Here is a 20549-nt window from a genome sequence, read left to right as displayed (position 1 = left end):
AGATCATTCACACAGCTATAGCATCGAGATGATCACTGATGATTGAGTAGAAATTCATGTGATCTCTTTATGGTCATGCTTAGTACTAGTTATTCTCTAACAACTATCCGCACTTATCGTCAGTGTCTCTATACTGTAGATTAGAGACTCATCTATCTCTAAAAAAATAATCTGTGCATCAGTCTACCTGGATTGATCACTATCCTCATGATGGTATTATAATCAGTCTATCTGGATCGATCTATACTGTAGATTAGAGACTCATCTAATTCTCAACACCTTGAGAATATGTATCTTAAGCATTAATTTTTGAACAATTCAAAGACACACCATGCTTGAATGAAGATAAAACTTACTTTTTTTATTAATCAAATCAATATTTTAAGTATAAATTTGTATCCTTCTTGCTCCTATGATCGAACGGCCTGGCGATCAATCCAATCTAAGTACTTGCTAATCAGATCATTTAATTTAATCACATATCATATATGCATGAATTTAGATCTAATCTAAATTATATCAGATCTGATCACAACCATACATCACATCTAAATCAGATCATAAACATCACATGCAACACATGAAATCAGATTTTATCAAAGATCAGCACAAACTAGGACAACCTATTCGCTGTAAGGGGTAAACCCTATAGTAGAACAACTTTATATTAGTTTGTACAATCAATCATTAATCAAATTTAGATCTAAGATATTAGATATAAGATCTAAATAAAATTTTAATTTAAATTTAATATGCACATATAACATGTCATAACAAACTTAGTGCTATGATACCACTATTGAAAAACATAGGCAATTTCATGCATATAGTTTCAAACTTTTTTGAAATAAAATACAGCGGAAGACAACTAGATTAATCATATTAATCTAACATGCATATGATCTAATCATCAAATCAACCTACTCTAGGATCTATGATATGCTATGTTGCATATAAAATCTGAAATAATCACATGATAAAATCTACATGCATGGATGTAAGTAGTAGATCAAATCTACACCTATTTCAGTTCAAAACTCAATACCTGAGTGCGGATTGATGATTGCCGCTACTAAGAGATATAGTGAAGATGACCCTTGCTAGTTGCTCACAGCCGCACATGCATCCAGCCTCTATGAAAAGTCCACTCAAAGCTTCGATCTGATCGGTCTTCTTCGATCTGATCGATCTTCTCGGAATACTAGTTCATGTGAAGATTTTCTTCTTGACTGATCTGAATCTTTTTTTTAAATCTTTGAAATCTTTTCAGAGGTTGAAGATGGACTTTTAGAGAAGATGAAGAGGTGAAAGAAAGATAGAGAAGAAAATAATTTTTTTCTTATTTTTTTCTTTCTTCCCAAGCCCTTAGGAATAAAACCTTAGAAACCTAGGTTTTGCACACACCCAAAGAAGAAGGACTCTCCTCTTCTTTTTCATGCCAAGAACTCATGCCCAAGGACCCCCAACCTGAAGAGCCTTTTCTCTTCTATCTTACATGTATAAAACCAAAATAAAACCCCTTTTATTTAGGCATGTAATGAGTTAGATGAAGAGTCCTAGAGATGTTGGACTCTTGCCTTTTGTCGCCTCCGCTCACCAATTCACACCCAAAAGAAATATGGGATGCCCCATCCCATAATTTTTTATAGTAAACTAATTTCTCATAGTAAAAAATTGCTCTTTTTGATTGCACAAAATAAAAGAACAAAATAAGTGGGTGTAGGGTCTTAAAGATAATGTCCAACATTATCCATATGGTTACCAATTCAAATTAGATTTGAACCTTCCATATAATATCAAATAATATCCATTCTTGGATGTGAGAAAGAGAGGTGAAGACTCTTTGGTGTGAAAAAAATCTCATGCAAAAACTTTTTGTGCATGAGGAAATATGGCATCCATAATTTGGTGTGCAAGGGAGAAGAGTCCAATGCAATATGGACACTTAATTTTCTTATTTGAATCCAAACCAAATCCACATCTGATTTAGCCCAAATAAATAGATAAAACCTAATCTAATTAAGTTTATAAATTTTTAATCAATATTTAATCAAATTAAAAATTGATTGAACCAAAGTCCTGATCAAATCAGAGATAATTCTCCCTTAGCAATTAGATCATCTCATAACCTAATCGGATCAAACCTAATTGAATCTAATTTAATTAAATTTTATTTAATATTTTTTACTCAATCAAATTGAGCTAATCAATAATTTAATTACTAATTAATTTTTTATTAATTCACTAATACTTGGTGAATAAATTTATTATAACTTTTGCATAAGGTTAATCATCAATCGAATTGATGATTAAGCCCTTGAATAATTATCAATCATTGATCAGCCACATGATCAGTCAAAACTTCTTTTGAGTGTGACCCCATAAGTTTGAACCTAAGTCAGTAACATAAAAATAAATTTCTGAACCAATCGATGTAACCATCTAGCAACGGGACCTAACATCCGGATAAGTCGAATGATGGCGAAGCAACATTCAAGAACCTATTGACATATGGTTACTGTATAATTTATACATTTGATCCTAATGTTCAAGATGACCTAGGATTTAACTGTCAACCCTAGATAAGTCATCCACATTGTATTTCAATCTTTCAAATCCATCATATTATTATTCGAGTTTAGGTTTTGCTAAATTGAAATACATTGATATATTAACTCTATTAATTCAGAGGGATCAATTCCATCTTGACTCACACACCAACTTGATAAGTACTTGACTGCACATAGAAATCTTTCATCATTAATTATAAATTCAGATAGTCTGACACCAAAGTACAGTGAGTTTTTACAGATTACTGTGGTGATCTCAGATCAGAGGATACTTATACCCATACCCTTCGTGAGCTACTCTTGACAGTAGAGTGCTCCACAGTAGATCACGTTCAATGATGATGTACTCCTACATCTCACCTGTATGTCATACCAGTGTCTCCATACTATTTGGTTACGAGGACAACCAACGCATATGGCACACAACTACCTACATTTGATATCGCTATTCTAGTAATATGTATCATTGTCGTGAACAATTTAAGGATTACTTCATCACAACATAAAAGCTTGTTAGAAGATGTTATCTTGTGATAAAAAAGACTAAATAACTTTTATTATTGATCAATTCATATACATTTATAATTAGCACAATCGTCAAACGATTAGCTTTAGAATTTAATTTTTAACAGTATGTTCTTAACCAATTATTTCACCAAATAATTTCTACTAGTTAATTTTGCCTCAAAATTCTAACAGTAGGCTTTGACCTCCACTGAAAGGTTTGATTAGATCCAACTATTAACATGATCATACTCAGAAATCTAACCACAAATGATCAGGTCCGACTTTGATCGATCATCCTGATCACCCATAAGAGAGACTCGACTGAGTCATCATATTATGAATAATAATTCTAATAGCAGATAAGCACCAGACCTTTGGACCATCCAGTGATCATCCAACTATTGGATCCATTATCATCCAACTTAATAGGAGGCTATGATCTAGTTATCTCCATAACTATTTCATTTTTAAAGACTTAATAATTTTAAAGGATTTAATTAAATCTTTTAGAAGATATCAATCGACTTATAAGTCATAAATTCTCTCACTGACTTCATCAAGTCATAAAAAGGATAAATAACCAGCTGGTCCAATCGGTACATCGTAAATCCTTCCACTGACTTCACCAAGTCATAAGAAGGATTAGAAACAAGTCATTTCAGGGCACCTAAATCAATCATACCGATTAACCTTAACGACATGGGTGAACTTGAGTCACCTAATGATCTAATCAGTCCAATGACTTGGGCTCGAGCTTTGAACTACAATCAAGGTCCATATGGTTTAATCAAAGATATGGACTTGACCTTCTATAACTATTGTGTTTGATCTAGAGTATCTTGATCTAATCTAAATCAACTATTGATTAGATCAGATCAACTACCTTTTTAGTCCATTAAGTCTTTGATTTTTAACCTTAGGACTAATCTGATTAAAAAGATCTGATTTGAGCTAACCCATGGCCCATATTTTATGCAATGTTATCAGATCTTTAATCACAATTCTAGATCTAAAATATATTTCTTAATTAAGTATAGCATTAACATGAGTTAAGATTATTAATTAAAATCATTTCAATTTTATAAAATAATTTTAGATTATTCTTATACAAAAAAATTATTCTGAAAACTAAGTCGGCGCACCCTTGAATGGAGTCAGCTCACTTCAGTGGGTCGACTAAGTTTGATACTTGATCGACTAACTGATCATGAACAATAACTATTACTATTCGGCTTGAGACAACTGGATTGGGTCAGTTAATACTGAACCGACTAAACTAGAAGATTGGGTTGACTCAGTTCAAAATTGAGTTGGATTAGTAGGCGTGCCAACACGTATCATATAGTTTCAGGTCTAAAAATTCTCGCATAAACTAGAATAAAATCAATTATAAATGAACCTTTAGATCATATCTAAATATTTTATGATTTTAGATTTTATTTTTTATGATTAAAATAATTTTAATTATATAGATTAGATGTTTTACTTTTCATACAACTTAAGCTTTGTGTCATATACAATAAATCCTAGGATTTCAATACATAAGATTTTGTAGAAAGTTAAGTTCTTCCTTTCAATTTCTTTTTCATAGGATTAAATCACATGGCACCCCTCCCCCACATGCCATAAGAGCATCCTATCGAATAAAAAGAGAGGGCCTTTAAACTCTTTTTGCTCCTATGACCAGATGGCCTGGTGATCAATCCAATCCAAGTATTTGCTAATTGAAACATCTAATCTACTCATATATCATACATGTAAAAATTTAGATCTAATCTAAATTATATCATATCTGATTTTCATATTAGATCATATCTAAGATTAGATCATAATACATCCTATGCATTACTAAATCTAAATTTAACTCTACATGCATATATATTCATGTCATAACGAACTTTCGCTCTGATACCAGTTAAAGGAAGCATGATGGTTTCATGCATGCATTTTTTAAAATTTTATAGTAAAATATATATAGATTAAATAATTTAATCTAAAATGTATACATAGATCAAATCTAAAACTACTATATATGATCTATGATATGAACTAATATGCATATATGTAAATCTGAAATTTAAAATTCAGCAAATATAGATCTTATCCATATTATATTTAGATCATATCTAAATATGAATTGAGTTCAAAACTTGATACCTGAGCACGGATAGCAGATCACTGCATCTAAAATCTATGGTAGTTGATCCTTTACGATGCTCAGTAGTTGCACACGCATCCAACCTCTACGGGTATCCACACAAGCCCTTATACTGATCGGTCTCTCTGAGAGTGCTATCTCATAAAGACACCTTTTGTTGATTGATCTAAGAGGAATATGAAGAAGATGAAGAATAAGGAGATCTTCTTTTTTTTTTCTGGATCCACGTATCTGATCTCTACAATAGAGATCAAGAGAAGAACCCTTTCTTCTCAATTCTTCCACATGTAAGAGAGAACCTTCTTTCTTTCTTTCACATCTTTAAGAAATTTTTTTTTCTAATTTTATATGATAAAAATTAGATCTAATCTACTTTCTCATACAAAAAATAACATGGATTCTTATGTCCTAAAAAAATCAAAAAGAAAGACCTAAAAGAAGAACTGTTCTTCTCTTTTCTTCTCCCTTTTTCTCCTTGATCTAGAGTCCTAGGAAATCCCAAACACCTAACCAAATTTTTTTAGTATTTTTGCTCTAAATTTTTATATTAAAAATAAGATCTAATCTAATTTATATATTAAAAAAATTAAAAAAATTCAAGAGAAGAACTTCTTCTCTAAGGCTGCGCACTAGAAGAAGACCTTTCTTCTTCCTTTTCTTTCTCATTGGGATGAACCTTTCTTCCCTATTTTTCTACTGTGAAACTAGCAAGTGGGCCTCTCTTTGATGCCTTAGAATCAGTAGTAAACTCTCACAAAAATCTCTTCAAAAGGGGTTGGAGAAGAGGCTTGATGTGAAAGAGTACGGGGCATCCAACCCTTGGATGCCCCATCCTAAAATGTAGGTGACAAGGGAGAGAAGGGGGCACCATATTTCTTCACGAAAGAGAGGGGGGGCATGGCTCTTCTTTGGGTGTGGATATCTCACGGTGAAAGGAGTGGGGCATGGAGAATAAATAGGCACATGGGGTTGGGAAGTTAGTTAGACAAGTTTGGTTAAGTCCTAGTCCAAATAGGACTCTTGATTCTTGATCAAACTCTAACTAATTCTTGAACTCAATCCTAACCAACTTAGGATTTAGTTATAACAAACTAACTAATTAGGTCCTAGCCTAATTAAAAAATCAATTAAGCTCTAATCCAATGAGAAAACTAGTTAGATTAAACCCCATCAATCCAAGAATTTATTCTTCTCATTTTATTGGATATTAGGAAAGCTTTTGATCAATAGGGCTTGATCCAATCAAGCCTACTATCCAATAGAATTTGATCCAATCAAACATTAAATTAAATTAAATCTTTTTAAATAAATCTGATTTGCATCCCTAAGATCAATTAAAGCAAACCCTATTATCCATTAGGGCTTGATCCAATCAATTGAAACTAAATCTAATTGAATCTAATTCAATTAGATTTAATCCAATTCCTATTGCTCAATCAAATTAAGTCAATTAACAAACAAATTATTTTTTAATTTATTAATCATTAGTAAATAATTTATTGTAACTTTTGCATAGGATTAATCATTAATCACATTGATAATTAAATCCTTCAATGATTCATAATCGTTGATCAGTCATTCGATCAGATAGGTACTTCTGTGTATATGACCCCATAGGTTCGAACCTAAACAGGTAGCATAAGAATAATTTTTATACTAACCATCTAGCAATGGACCCAATATTTGAATAGACTGAATGTATGCTCAGCAACACTCAAGAACCTATATGGATATAATTACCATATAATTCATCCCTTTAACTCTCGATGCTCAAGGATAACTTAGGGTTAAACTGTCAACCTTAGATGAGTGATCTACATTATGTCTCAACCTAAAAAATATCTATGACTTTTCACTAAAACTACTCTGATCAGAATTTTGCTAAATTGAAACACAGTGATGCATCATCTCTAATTTTACTTAGAGCGGTCAATCTCATTTTGACTCATACTCAGACTTCACAACTACTTGACTATATCCAAAAATCTTTCATCATCAAATTAAAAATTCAGATAGTCCAGCACTAAAGTACAGTGAGTTGTTTACAAGTCACTGAGGTAGCCTCAGGTCAGAGAGATATTTATATCCATATCCCATCAGAGCAACCCTTGACAGCATAGTATTTCAGAGTTGGTCATACTCAGTGAAATATGCTCCTACATTTCATCCGTATGCCATACCCGTGTCTCCACATATCTTAGTTAAGAGGACAATCAACTAATATGACACACAATGATCTATACTTGATACAATTATCATCTTTGTAACAATTATATTGTTTGATCACAAGCAGAATTTAAAAACTATATGATAAATCTTTCTTTATCATTTTGTAAGTAGCTCTAAAGACTTCATCATAACACATGAGTTTTATTTAAGAAGATGTATTCCTTATAATGAATTTGTCAGATAATTTTTATCAATTTATAATTCATATACATACATGGAGCATAATCATTTACAACCTAGATGATTAGCTTTAGGACATATTTTTCAACAATCTTATATATGACAGACGATGGGTTTGATGAGTTTTTCATAGCCTCCATCTTGTCAGAACTCACGATAAAAGAACTAAATCATACAATAACTATACCTAGAGGTTCATCCTTCCATTCTACTAGATTGCCACTATATGCTGCTAGGTATCACTGGTGGATTGTAGAAATAATAAAAATTATTTGGATAATTAATAATTCTCGATTGGAGAGTTGAAATTATTTCAATCTATTAAAAAATATTTCAATGATGTTTTAATAGAGATCAAAATATTTTTTACTATCAGACAGAATAAAATCTATGGGGTCATACATAAAAAAGGTTTTGACTGATCGGACTATTGAATCATGATTTCGAGTCATAAATTACAAATGGTCTTAATTATCAATTTGATTAATGATTGGACTTAAATGTAAAAATTATATTGAGAACTTACTAAGAGTTAGTAAGTTACAGGAAGACTAAAATATAATTATTGTATATTATTTAATTTATCATCTATTAGGATTGGATCCTAATCCAATTAAATCAGATTTAATTTGATTAGTTTTGGTTTGAGTTTGACTCAAATTAGGTTTCATTAATTTAATGGGATTGGATCTAATGAACACTTAACCCAAACCTATCTATATTAGGTTTGACCTAATCATTACTCATGTTTGATTTGGATTAGGTCTTAGTTAATTTAAATCAGATTTAATTTGATTAGATCTGATTTTAATTTGATTTGGATTGGATTTCATTAATCTAATGGGATTGGACCTAACCCAATCTAAATAGGAATCCAATCTTGATTTGGATTTGGACCTAGACCTTGACCTAATCAATAAGGAACTTAGCCACATGTCCCCACGCCTCTTAAGCCCTCACACCCCTATTTTCTAGGCGTGGAAGTGTTTCACAATGAAAAAGGGAGGCATGAAAAAAATATTTCTCCATTGCTGAAAGTGTTTTGGAGAAGGTTGAAAGTGTGGTTCTTAATAAAAAATCCCTAGCACAAGTCTATCATTATGTGCTACTTCATAATGACATAATATCTTAGTATATATTGATTTATTTCATTGTCATCATATAATATTCCTAATTAATGAATTAATTCTTTTTTGTAGTAATTTTTTGGTTGCTCAAAGATGAGCAAACCATAGCATTCGACCTAACCAAAGGATTGAGCAATGATGATTGATCAAGTTATTTTTGAATGATTTTTAAACAGATTAGTCATCTATATGAGGGAAAGGATTAATTTTGGAGCATATTTATAAGCATCAAATAATACATTAATAATTTTATCATGATTTTTAGATACCAATGATGATGGAGAGTAACTATTCAGAGGAATTAATTACCATTGCTCAAGGTCCAACAATATTGTGAATAGATATAATGGTTTCATCATTAATAGATTTAAATTTCATACAAAAAAATATGAAAAATTTAGAAAAATTCAGAATAGTGGCATCGTGGTGGAAGTAAGTTGGAAGACTTATTATAGTATACTTATGAATATTTTTAAGTTAGATTATTATGAAAAACTTAAAGTTATATTATTTTGATGTAACTAGATGGATATAAACTCACCAAGGGGCTTAAAACAAGATATGAATAGATTTACACTTATAAATTTTTCAAGACTGATACATACTGATGTGCTATTAAAGAATAATCCATTTATTTTTTCATCTCAAGCTCATCAAGTTTTTTTTTATATAAGACTCAAAAGATAAGGAATGAGCTATTGTGGTAAGGACACCTAAGACTTATATGATATGGGAAAAAGATTAGAAGTAGAGGATGATGAGACTTATATGTAGTCTATGCCTTATGATTTTACATCGACTGATGATTTAAATATAACAAGCTTGGTTAATTAGGATGGATATTGAAAGAGAAAATATTGACTAATTTTTAATTAATAAGAGACTTAAGATATATACATTTATTATATTATCATGTTCATTTCGTAGATCTTGCTTCTTGTTAGCAATTTAATCAGTATTATATATATCATTTCATAATTTATGTTAATTGATTTTTGTTTCTATTTGTGAATGTTGGTGACATCATGTCTTGACACAGACGATTCGATGATATAGAGTTACATACTTCCCAGGGTGGATTGTCTTTTGATTAGTCCAAATAGTCGAGGCAACTACAGTAGTTTGAGGCCAGTCCTTCATCATTTGCATAGCATTCTGATGTCGGTCGTTCTTTATCCATGCAACAGCCCGAGTCATAGCAGGATCCTCCTACTGTGGAGGATCTTATTATGGATGAGATACATATCCTGGATATTTTAATAGAAGTATCATATATTCATGAGTATTAAGATTTAAGTACTAATTTTTGTTGATTGATTCTTAATATTAGTTTTCATTTTGTTTTTATTGTAGATGCATTCATGAGAGCATAGATTAGACATGGATCCACATGGGCTAGAGATATTTGGCATTTAGTTGAGGGTGAGAGGTTCATCATTTGATGCAATCAGATGGGGTAGCTCATCAACAAGGTGACTAAATTATTAATGAGCTTCTTTGGTACTATCGCACGAAAGGGTCAACTTTGTCCTTTGAATTATCCTAGATGGAATAATATGCTTTATGCATATAAGCTTCAAATTGTATGATTAGTAAAGATAAAAAGATAACTTAATAATTTATGTTAATTTGTTTATACTTAATTAATTATGTTGTTTAATATTTGAATATCCTTCATTGCTTTGTTGTAGAGTAAATTTATACTCCTTCCAAATAGCAATGAATGGGTGCTGAAGTCCCTTAATCAAAAATGGAAAGAATTTAAGGTAATGCTAAAGAGAACTACAAGAGAGAGGGTTTGGCAGAGGATGATGTTGCTCGTATCTATCCTCTTAATGTAGACCTCATCAATGGAGGAAGCTTGTCCATTATTGGTTCTCTGAGAAGGGACAAGTAATTGTATGCATTCATCATATATCTTATGTTATATTAATTACTAGTGTACATAATTTAGATATATATAAGATATATTGCACTGTTTATTTTATTTTGTAGGCATATTTTGATATTGATAGAGTTGCACAAGCAGCTCAATCTATTCCTCATACATCAGGATTTAAGATCTATGCACGACGCAGACAAGAATATGTATGCTTTTTTTCAAAATATTTGGCATATTAAAACCTTTTTAGACTAATTTGATGTATATATGATCCTCATGCTTCATATTAAAACTATGTATCATGTATCATATATCATGATATGTATAAGTTTTATTGAAACTCTTATAGCTTGTCAATTCAAATTTATGGATTATATATTTTATAAAATTTATGTTTTTTGTAAATGGATGACCATGGGAGGGAGCCTGGTTAGGTGGAGTTTTACATAACGACTCATGTTATTGAGATGATCGTTTTGTTACTTACGAGTCGAGAGTATATTTATATGTATTTATAATCATGCAATGCTATGATTTATAGTTTTATTTTTAATTATAAAATTAATATATTTTTTTCTTAAATATAGGAGAGAGTTTCATCTCTTGTTGTAGAGCATATTAGTGAGTCCTCGACATCTATGGAGGCCAGTCGTGTTGAGGCTCAAGTGATGACAGAGCTATTGGGATTGAACCGCTATGGTCGAGTGAAGGGTTATGGAGTTGGAGTTACCCCCATTCAGTTATCTGACATACGTCGATACACTTAGGATGCTAGAGAGAAGCTCTAGCATACAGATATTTCTATGCTCGAGGCTTGGATGGAGGCATGGATTGAGTAGCAGGTGGAGGCATGGGTGGAGGCACGGATTAAGGAGCAGTTGGAGGGCTAGATAGAGGGGTGGGTGTGGGTGCAGGCATAGGTGCAAGTGTAGGTGCAGGCACAAGTGGAGGCGGAGGTGGAAGCGATAAGGCAAAACTATGACACAATAATATCCATCATGAAGACTTAGATTGATCATTTGACATCTATGTTATAGATATTTGTGGACTCTTCTAGGATACATATGTTTATTTTTATTCATATACTTAATTATTTAATTTGCATTATGATTTTCGTATTGTCAACACTGAAGTTTTTATATATTTGTTGTAGTTTCCTGATAGTTCTAGTAGTCATGGAATTACTGACGGTCATGATTCTACGAATGACTAATAACCTGATGCCTCTATATTTCTTTTAAGTTTTATAGATTTTTTTTGATGTCTTCTCTTTAGTTGTGGATTGTAATTTATGAACATGATGGACAGTGTAATCATTACTTTATTGTGTGATATGGAATGTTATTGTGACTTTATATTGGTGTTTGAATTTTGTTATAATTGGACAGATTTATGTATTGATTGTGATGTTATATAGTTTTTATTATGTTTATGTTGGTGTTTGAATTCTTGTATAAATGTGTATGCATGTATATTTGTTTGCATACCCATATTCTTTACGACATGTTGATTCTTTATCTTGTTTATTTTTGTGTTTGTTTGCATGGACTTGGTTTTGAAGTTACTATTATCTTTCTCCTTGTAAGGTCTTGATAAGTTATATAGAGAATGCAGTAACCACTCAAACACTACCATGGGAGGTAGTTGCGTTGGGTTGCACCCCTCCAACTCCCACTTATTTACCAAAAAGACCATTCAAACACGACAAAAAGATCTCAAGCAATATTTTTCACCTGCAGAAGTTCTTGCTGCGCCAAAGTTTTTGGTTAATCTATTTATTTTAGTGGCCTTTTCCCTTTGTTTTTGAAATTCACTTTCTACTTATTTTGAATTTTTCAAGATCTGATTTTGCTGTCAAACTGTCAAGAATTCATATGAGGAACTTCGAGAAAATGCTATCCTGGAAGGTTATAGATGTAAGGACAAGAAATGCAATGGTTCTTGCTTCTTGAGTCAGGTTAGTCCAACAATGACCTATCTAAACTATGTTAACTAATGAAATGTCTTCTTTATTCAAAATTTCATTTTAATGCTTTATGTCAAATGTTTCACTAAGTACTTCATGCAGAAAAAATGGTTTTCGATGCCAGCAATGTGTATGGAACAAAAACAACACGTCCATTTTTGCATATGTTAATCTACATTTTTATATTGTATACTTCACATTTGAAATAGACAATCTCTTTCCTCTCTGTTGGAAATTTATTGTTGGTTTGTCTATTGATGCAAATCTATTCATAAGTGATTTTTGATACTTGTGCAGATCTTGATGGAGCTAAAAGACTGAAGAAGTGCCTTAACATATTGTATATCTTTAGGCTGTTCCTCATTATTGTGTCTCCATAAGATTTGTGCGGTGTGGGTGCAACTGTTTATCGCAATTGTATATGTGATACATCTCCCTTCTGTTATATGTTGCGTCGAATATCCTCCATCCTTCCCAAATTCTATTATATGTTGCCAACTAGTTCTTTATCGTCTGCCTAGTTAAAAGGAAGACTAGAAGGTGGACAGCCGTATACTCCAACATGTTTCACGTATCACTGCTATGGTTCATAATGCTGCAAGGGGTATCATAGTTCCACTGAGCTTACCAGCTGTTGGAATTCCTTGCAGCAACTGCTGCAAGATATGGATGGTGCTAATGGAGTGTTTGTTGAAGATGTATTTTTTAAGTCCTTAATCAATGGGGTGTTGAAGGAGGGGAGATTCTTGGGTCACTTCGTGGTGGAGTGCAATGCAGAGTACCAGCTATAAGCCTTTTCCTATCTTCTGTCATACATTGCATTTACTTCTTATCCACAAAAAATTTTATTGAATTTTAGGTTTTCGTCCATGCTCCAAGGAAGGTGTGGATTCTTTCTTTCACAGGTTTGAGACATCTGCAGCCCTGTCTTTTTATTTATTTATCTGCCTATCTTTTTGTGCAGAATGTGGGCGCTTCATCATTTTTTTAGGGTGAGGTGCTGAAGATTTTTTTTTTGATTTATTAAAATGCATCTAATTTTAGTAAAAAAAAAATCTGGCTATGAAATTGACAAATGAAATTGGCAGCATGTCTTTATGTAGCACTGCCCGAAAATCCACATTATTTCCGATTCATATATTTAGATATTTACTTTGTGTGAGTACACCATTGTTAAATCAGATTTTATTGCTTTGGGTGTATGAGATATATTTTTACAAAGTTTATTGCTTTAGATTTTTGAGTGCACATTGTATGTTCATAATTTAAGAACTTTGCTTCTTTGATTTTTGATTAGCCTAATTTTATAACAAGACAACTAGAGCACGAAAGACCTGACAAAATGGGTTTTTGGTGCATGGAAGATAGATAGCAGCATAGCTTGTTGTTAACCTTAGTTTTCCCTTTCTCTTCCCTTTGGTGTTTTCTCCCTCCAACAGATGACAAATGATGGTTGGCCGAGCCCCCCTCTCTCTCTTTCTCACTCCTCTTCACCAGTCTCTTTTGGCTGTGGACGGCGGATGGTTGGGTCAGGCCAAGTCGTTTTTCTTTCCCTTCTCTTGTCCTTTGTATGGATTATTGCCAGGCTTCATCAGTCGCTGGCAAGGTTTGGTCAACGACGCTCTTCTCTTTGTTGTGATGGTTGACGATGTTTTTCCTTTAATGCTCCTTTTCTCTCAAGATGTGGTGGTCGCCGATGTTTTTCTTCGGAGATCGATGTTGATCCATTCCACGGCAACTTATTAGAGTTTCTCTTTTTGAAATTTAAATTTCAAAATTTTTTGAATGTTGCTGGTCAGAATTTGAAATTTGATTTTTGGTGTTGTTGGGTGGGTAGGGATTCCCTTTCACTCTTGTTTTTATGTACTCTCTTTCTTTAATAAATTTTGGTGACTATGTACTATGTGCAGTATTCTCCTTTTGTATCAAAAAAAAAAAACTTTGTTTTCCATAGTTGCAGTAACATGAATGATTAATTTCTTCTTGCAATTGCTAAAATGTGGGATTTAGATTTTGATATCTCTTCCTGCTGCCTTGCCCACAAGGTTTCATGGTGAGCCTTTCTCTTTCACGAAGCTGTCTTAGGTTGGAAACCGATACAAATATAAAGGTTTATGCCAGGTTGAGAGCTGGTTCTGAGACATTTCTGTAATTTGAATATATCTTGATTCATGTAGTGTAAACCCATATGGATGGAACATGGCCTGTATTCATATAGTGTAAACCCACACCACACAAGTACCACAGGTTTCCTATTTTTGACCGTGCTGGTAAATTGGTAGCAACTTGAACCTCATTATATTCAGTTTGCACATTTTCATGTACTTTGTTCTGATACATTTTCTGTATTAAAGATTGCATAAGATGGAATGAGCTTCAAGCATTCACCATCAGGTGGTCATGCAACTGGTCTGCTCTTCCTATTGCATTTCTGATATGTTAGGAGATCCATTGCAAGCCTGCAATAAAGAGAGATCATAATTAGCCCCACATCTTAATTTATACCTTAACATTATTTTTTGAAATATATATGTTAATTATATATGTGTTTCTTTTTTCTGGAAGACACTGAAGTTCCGACTCGAGGTACTCAACTATTCTTTCGGATTGGCTATCGGATGATGAATACATTGTTTTCAAAGCCATGAATGAGAAGCAATTTTCAGTTGTGCTGTTTTTTATGCAAAATTTTTCATGTCATTTTTATCATCTGATTTTTCTTCTGTCATTAGCTATATCTCATCTTGATAGATTCTCTTGGATTAAGCAACTTTTAGGGTACTTTATGTGGGGCTATTCTCTCAAATACACTTATCTTGCAGTTAAGTTGTTGCTGTCTGTAAACGATCAATTTGAGCTTAAGTGGAATGACTTGCAGGCAAAGCAAATAAATGATAACTGAGATATCTTTATATTTTATCCCATTTGTCCTTCATGAGGCATTGCAGTGTCTATTGAAGAACACTGAGACTAAAGCTGCTAGTCTTTGTGGGATTCAATTTTAGGTCTTCATGCCCCAGATTGGGCTATCTAATGTTATATAGTCTTTATTATGAAACAAGATAATGATTAAGTCATCCTTAATCATACTGGACCTGTGGTACTTTGTTCTCTGGATATATATTGATTATGATGTTACACAGTCTTTATTATATTTATGTTGGTGTTTAAATTTTTTTTATAAATTTTGGATAGATATATGTATTATTATATAGATTATTTTCAGATTGTGTGTCTTTTATTTTTTTTCAAATTTAGTAAATACCAATGCTTTAAAGCATTGGCAATGGTTACAAATTGCCGACGCTTATAAGCATCAGCAATTATTGTGAATTGATGATGTTTATAAGCATCGACATTAATAAATATACCAACGCTTTTGCTAGCATCAAAGTTTCTAAACTTATCGATGCTTTCACAAAGTGTAGGCAATATTAGTTTCGACACTTCATGTAATGATTCTTTTTCGACGTTTTGAAAAAGGACAGATTATTTTTTGTGATGCTTATAAGCATCAGGAATTGAGTATTTTTGCATTGGAATGTTCCATTATACTATAGTGAAAATAGCTGAACACCCCCACTCACTAAATCAACTATCCAAATTAACTAATTCTAGAATAAGTTGATTTTTCCTTCTCTGTTGTGGCTCTGAGGGAGACATTTGTTCCTAAATAGAGTGGAGTTTGTCCACAAGTAGCTTGCTTCATTTCATATTCTTTTTCTTTTTTTCTGACAAAAAGCAAATTAATTAATGAGCAAATTAGTGGTTGTTTTCCTAGAATATATGTGCTACTCACTAATAGATCTACTTATATACTATAAACTAAATAACTTCTTCATGATATGTTGCTGATGATCATAAATCATTATTTTTCAGGCTTAGGGTTCATTATTCATCTTATGAGTGGTGCTTTTAGCACTGCGAACTTCAAGTTTGATATGTGAGAATTTACGTCCATGGAGTTGAATATGAATCCCAATGGTGCCTTGTTTTGCCAGTTTGAATTTTGCTATAATCCATATTATAGCTCAAAGTGAAATTGAAAATGTGGATCCAAAATTTTTTAGTTGTTCTCAGTTTTGATTCAAATCTAAAGCAGTTGAGTTGTGGTTCTCAGTCCATCCATCTACGACTTAAGTATTTTTTTTATTTTCATTAAGATGATATGTGCCTTTTTTTTTGGGGGGGGGCGTGGGGTGGGTGGCGGTAGAGGGTTGCAGACTCAAAGGATATGCATATTTGAACCAAGTGGAGGATCTCATCTTTCTAAACTTTTTTCTGAAAAGATGGAAGCTTTATACATAAGCACCTATAGTTGTCTCAAACGAATCAAATTTACACATATATATATATTAGTTTTGTTTCTTTTTTTTAGGTATAATATCAGTTAGATGGTTGATGCTTTTAGCATTTACATGACCCCAAAAATGTTGAAATAATATGAAGTGCCTTTCTGGCAAACTTTTAATATGCATAGTTTTTTCTCAAAAAAATAATGGACATAAAGTTTGAACTCTTAGCAATTTTAGATATCCTTTTCATATATTTCTTATATCTCAAGACATATGAACCATGTGAGTAACTCAAGAATAGTTTTTGATTTCTAACATCATGGATTTATGACATATTTGGGGTCACATTGATGTATACACTCTAAAGATGGTCATTTACTAAAGAATGACCAGAACTATGGAAATAGATGAGTCTCATAGCTAAATACATTTAGGTAAATAATGGTAAACAAGTTGCATGACTAATATTATTTGATAAATGAAACAATGCATAGTTAAGTGCTTCCTGAGAAAACAACATTTTAGATGTTAAATCAATTCCTAAGAATATAAATCTAGAGCATTCATGAGATTAAATTAAAGACATGAGAAATGGTTGATAAAAACAATAGAAAACCATTTGGAGCCCTAGTGCAGGATAATGTCTATGCAATAGTCTCCTGTCTACCCATAGTTTCTTTGAATCCACATGAGGAGCATTTTCCACAAGAGTATATATCCAGTCTTGGCTTTTATAATAATGCAGTAATGTAGATGACTTTTGCAAGTCTACCATGAACTATTAAATAGAAATTGATATTGTCTCAAACATGCAACAAACCAAGAATAAGCTCAAGAACAAAGAAAGTAGTCCTACCAACTATACTCTTTGAGAAATGAAAAAGCAAGTCCTATCAACCTTCAATCTAAGCATTTCTTTCTATCATAAGTTCCTGAGTTAGTTGCCAGATTAGTTGGTGAGCTGGCCCATCTATGGTGGTGGTAGCATTCCTATTTGCTCTTGAACTATCTCGAATAGAGGTGGTAGCATGCGGTACACTCCGGCCACCTCCTGCTCTAGCCCCTATCAGTGGTCTCACCACCATTTGTCCAAACACTAATCTTTGGCTAGAGTCCCCTTCACAGTCTTAGCATTGATCCTTGGATATTAACGTAAGTCCCATTACTGATCAGGAGATAGTCTTTTAGAGCAGCATAATTTCCTTTGAGGGATTCAAGGAGCTTGCGAAGGTAAAATCGTTGGGCCTCTGCGAGGGAAAGCATCCCTCGTCTCCTTTTTCTTTGCATACAACTCTCCATTAGCTTATTGCTAGCATGCAAAAAATTCTACTTCAGCTATGGTCTGACATCCCTCTACTTCCTTCTCTTTCCCATAGAGTGCAGCTTTAGCAATCTTCTGCTTCTTAATTATACAGCTCCCAATTGGCTACTTGAACCTATAATTGGAAATATTTGGTAATTCAAAAAATATGTTTTAATAGTCTATATCTTCGGAAACTTATCCTCTCTTTTGCTCAAACAACAAGGGTAATGAAGGGAGCCTGAAGGCTAATAAGCCACAACATTCAACAAAATTCCTTGATGTGTGGGACTTGAATTGAATGCAGACCCCACATCAAGAAGGGAAGAGCTAGGTGTGGCGTGGAAGTAAATCTAAATCAACATTCTCGCTGATTCATGTAATGAAAGAAAGATTAATCAATCAATATACAAATTGCATTGCATTTTTTGAAAATGTCCTATCAGATCTGAAACTAATTTCTAGAGTAGAAGCTATCGCTTATGTTTAATGGTTAATTAACTACTTAAATAACAAGACAACATGACTACAACCTTCTTCTGCTCTTCCAAATGAAAGCTAGTTAGGATTAGTTAATTAAATAACAAGATACCATGACCAAAACTTCTTCTTCTCTTCCAAATGAAAAGCTAGTTAGTTAATATTAGTGAGTCGATATGCAAATTGTATGGCATTGTTTGAAAGTATACTGACAGGTGTGAAACTTATATAGCAAAAGCTATCACTTATTTTTAATGGTTAATTCAAATAACATGACCACATGACAAAAAATTGTTCTTGCTCTTCTAGGTGACGGATTTCCTGTGAAAGCTAGTTACAATAACCAGTCATAAAAATATTAAATCTTATCTTGAAAGACATACAGGAGACCTTTGAAAACATGTTTAACTCATGGAAAAAGTCTAATTTAGAAAAGAAATATAATCAGGGATTAACAATTCTTTTGAAATTCTATGATAACAATATATTTTTTATATGTTCCTGGCAAAAGGTCTTAGCCGCTTAAGTAAAACACGTTATGGAGGGATTAAGCTAGGAAACTTGAGATAACTTTGTTACAAAAGCATATCTATTTACTAAATAAACCAATTATCCGACATAACCAAGGGAGGATAACTTTGTACATTAATAAAGTCTGTTGAGAGTAGCTACGGAAAGTCATCTTTATATATGAGAATCAGTATATTTTTTTTGCTTTTGTGAGTCAATTTGCTCGAAGAAGCAAAATGATGCTTGTAATTACTTGAAATAGTAAAGCAAGTATAAACAAACAAATTTCCTTCCTATACATGCGCTGCCTAAGTTTCTAGATAATTATGTACTATCCCCTAAATAAACTCAATCCATTCCCCTGATGTCACATTCCCATTTTCTATGAATTGATGGGATAGAAAACATAGTTAAAAATTTGTAAATCACAACTCCTAATCATTTAGTGCCTGCTTAAACAAAATTAGCTCCAGTGGTGAAGGCCCATAAAATTAGGCTTTGGTTTGTTGCATTAATAGCTGAACTTAGATTAGAATCCAATCTAAAATTTAAAGAACCATGATTGATTTAAAATAGACTTAAGACTAACTAGGATATATGGACAGAAGCCAGAGTTTCAGTTTTTGGGGGATAGTAATTGAGAATTAGGAAAAGATATAAGAAAATTAGGTGACAAAAAGATTTAGGATCTTCTATGTAAAATATATTGAAGCAAAGAAAAGGTTATTAATATGTTTTTTTAGTATTTAAAAAAGTTTATAGCAGACTAAAGAATTAACGATAAGACCTTTACAATAACATCTATCATTGACTTGAATAGAAAATGAATTTATAAGGCTGCTTCTTAAAAGATATCATGACAAACTTTACTACCTTCATGAACAATAAGACCTCTAAATAATAAAGTATAATTCTTGTAACTTGAGAACAATTCAAAGAATCATTCATCTAAGGACCATAGACTGATGGAGAATATGCAGCAAAGGTTTACTACCTTCATCTCATAATCGACGGTTTTAAGAGCCTTAAGACCGAGATGAGCTCATAACATTGTGCATCTCTTGAGCGGAAATATTCAAAACTCCACCATCGCCGGAGTTTCTGATCCCAAAATATTAAAGAAGGCACATCTGGAAGAACTGTTCTGCTGATTCAGTTGATAAAATTCAGGTATTTCAAATTTTGCTGGTTATTGCGTATCAGTTTTAAACTGAATAACCCCAAACACTCAATATTTTCTCTATGATGAGACTGAAGATTGTATCTTGGAATCCAAACCTGAACATATATTAAGATTTTTGAGGGTTGAATTAAAATTTATTGTTGAGGTCTAAGAAAAAAAAAT

At 32.5% G+C, this 20549-nt stretch overlaps 2 pseudogenes; one reads left to right on the top strand and one right to left on the bottom strand.

The window, feature by feature from the left end:
* Positions 1–13410, top strand: part of LOC140859283 (uncharacterized) — a 99654-nt pseudogene extending 86244 nt beyond the window's left edge.
* Positions 13411–17863: 4453 nt separating this feature from the next.
* Positions 17864–20204, bottom strand: LOC140859282 (flotillin-like protein 4; annotated as a pseudogene).
* Positions 20205–20549: the final 345 nt, after the last annotated feature.

The sequence above is a fragment of the Elaeis guineensis genome, chromosome 7 (genome assembly GCF_000442705.2).
Source record: "Elaeis guineensis isolate ETL-2024a chromosome 7, EG11, whole genome shotgun sequence".
Lineage (NCBI taxonomy): Eukaryota > Viridiplantae > Streptophyta > Magnoliopsida > Arecales > Arecaceae > Elaeis > Elaeis guineensis.
The sequence above is the reverse complement of the archived record's forward strand: the minus strand, read 5'-3'. Positions and strand labels throughout refer to the sequence as shown.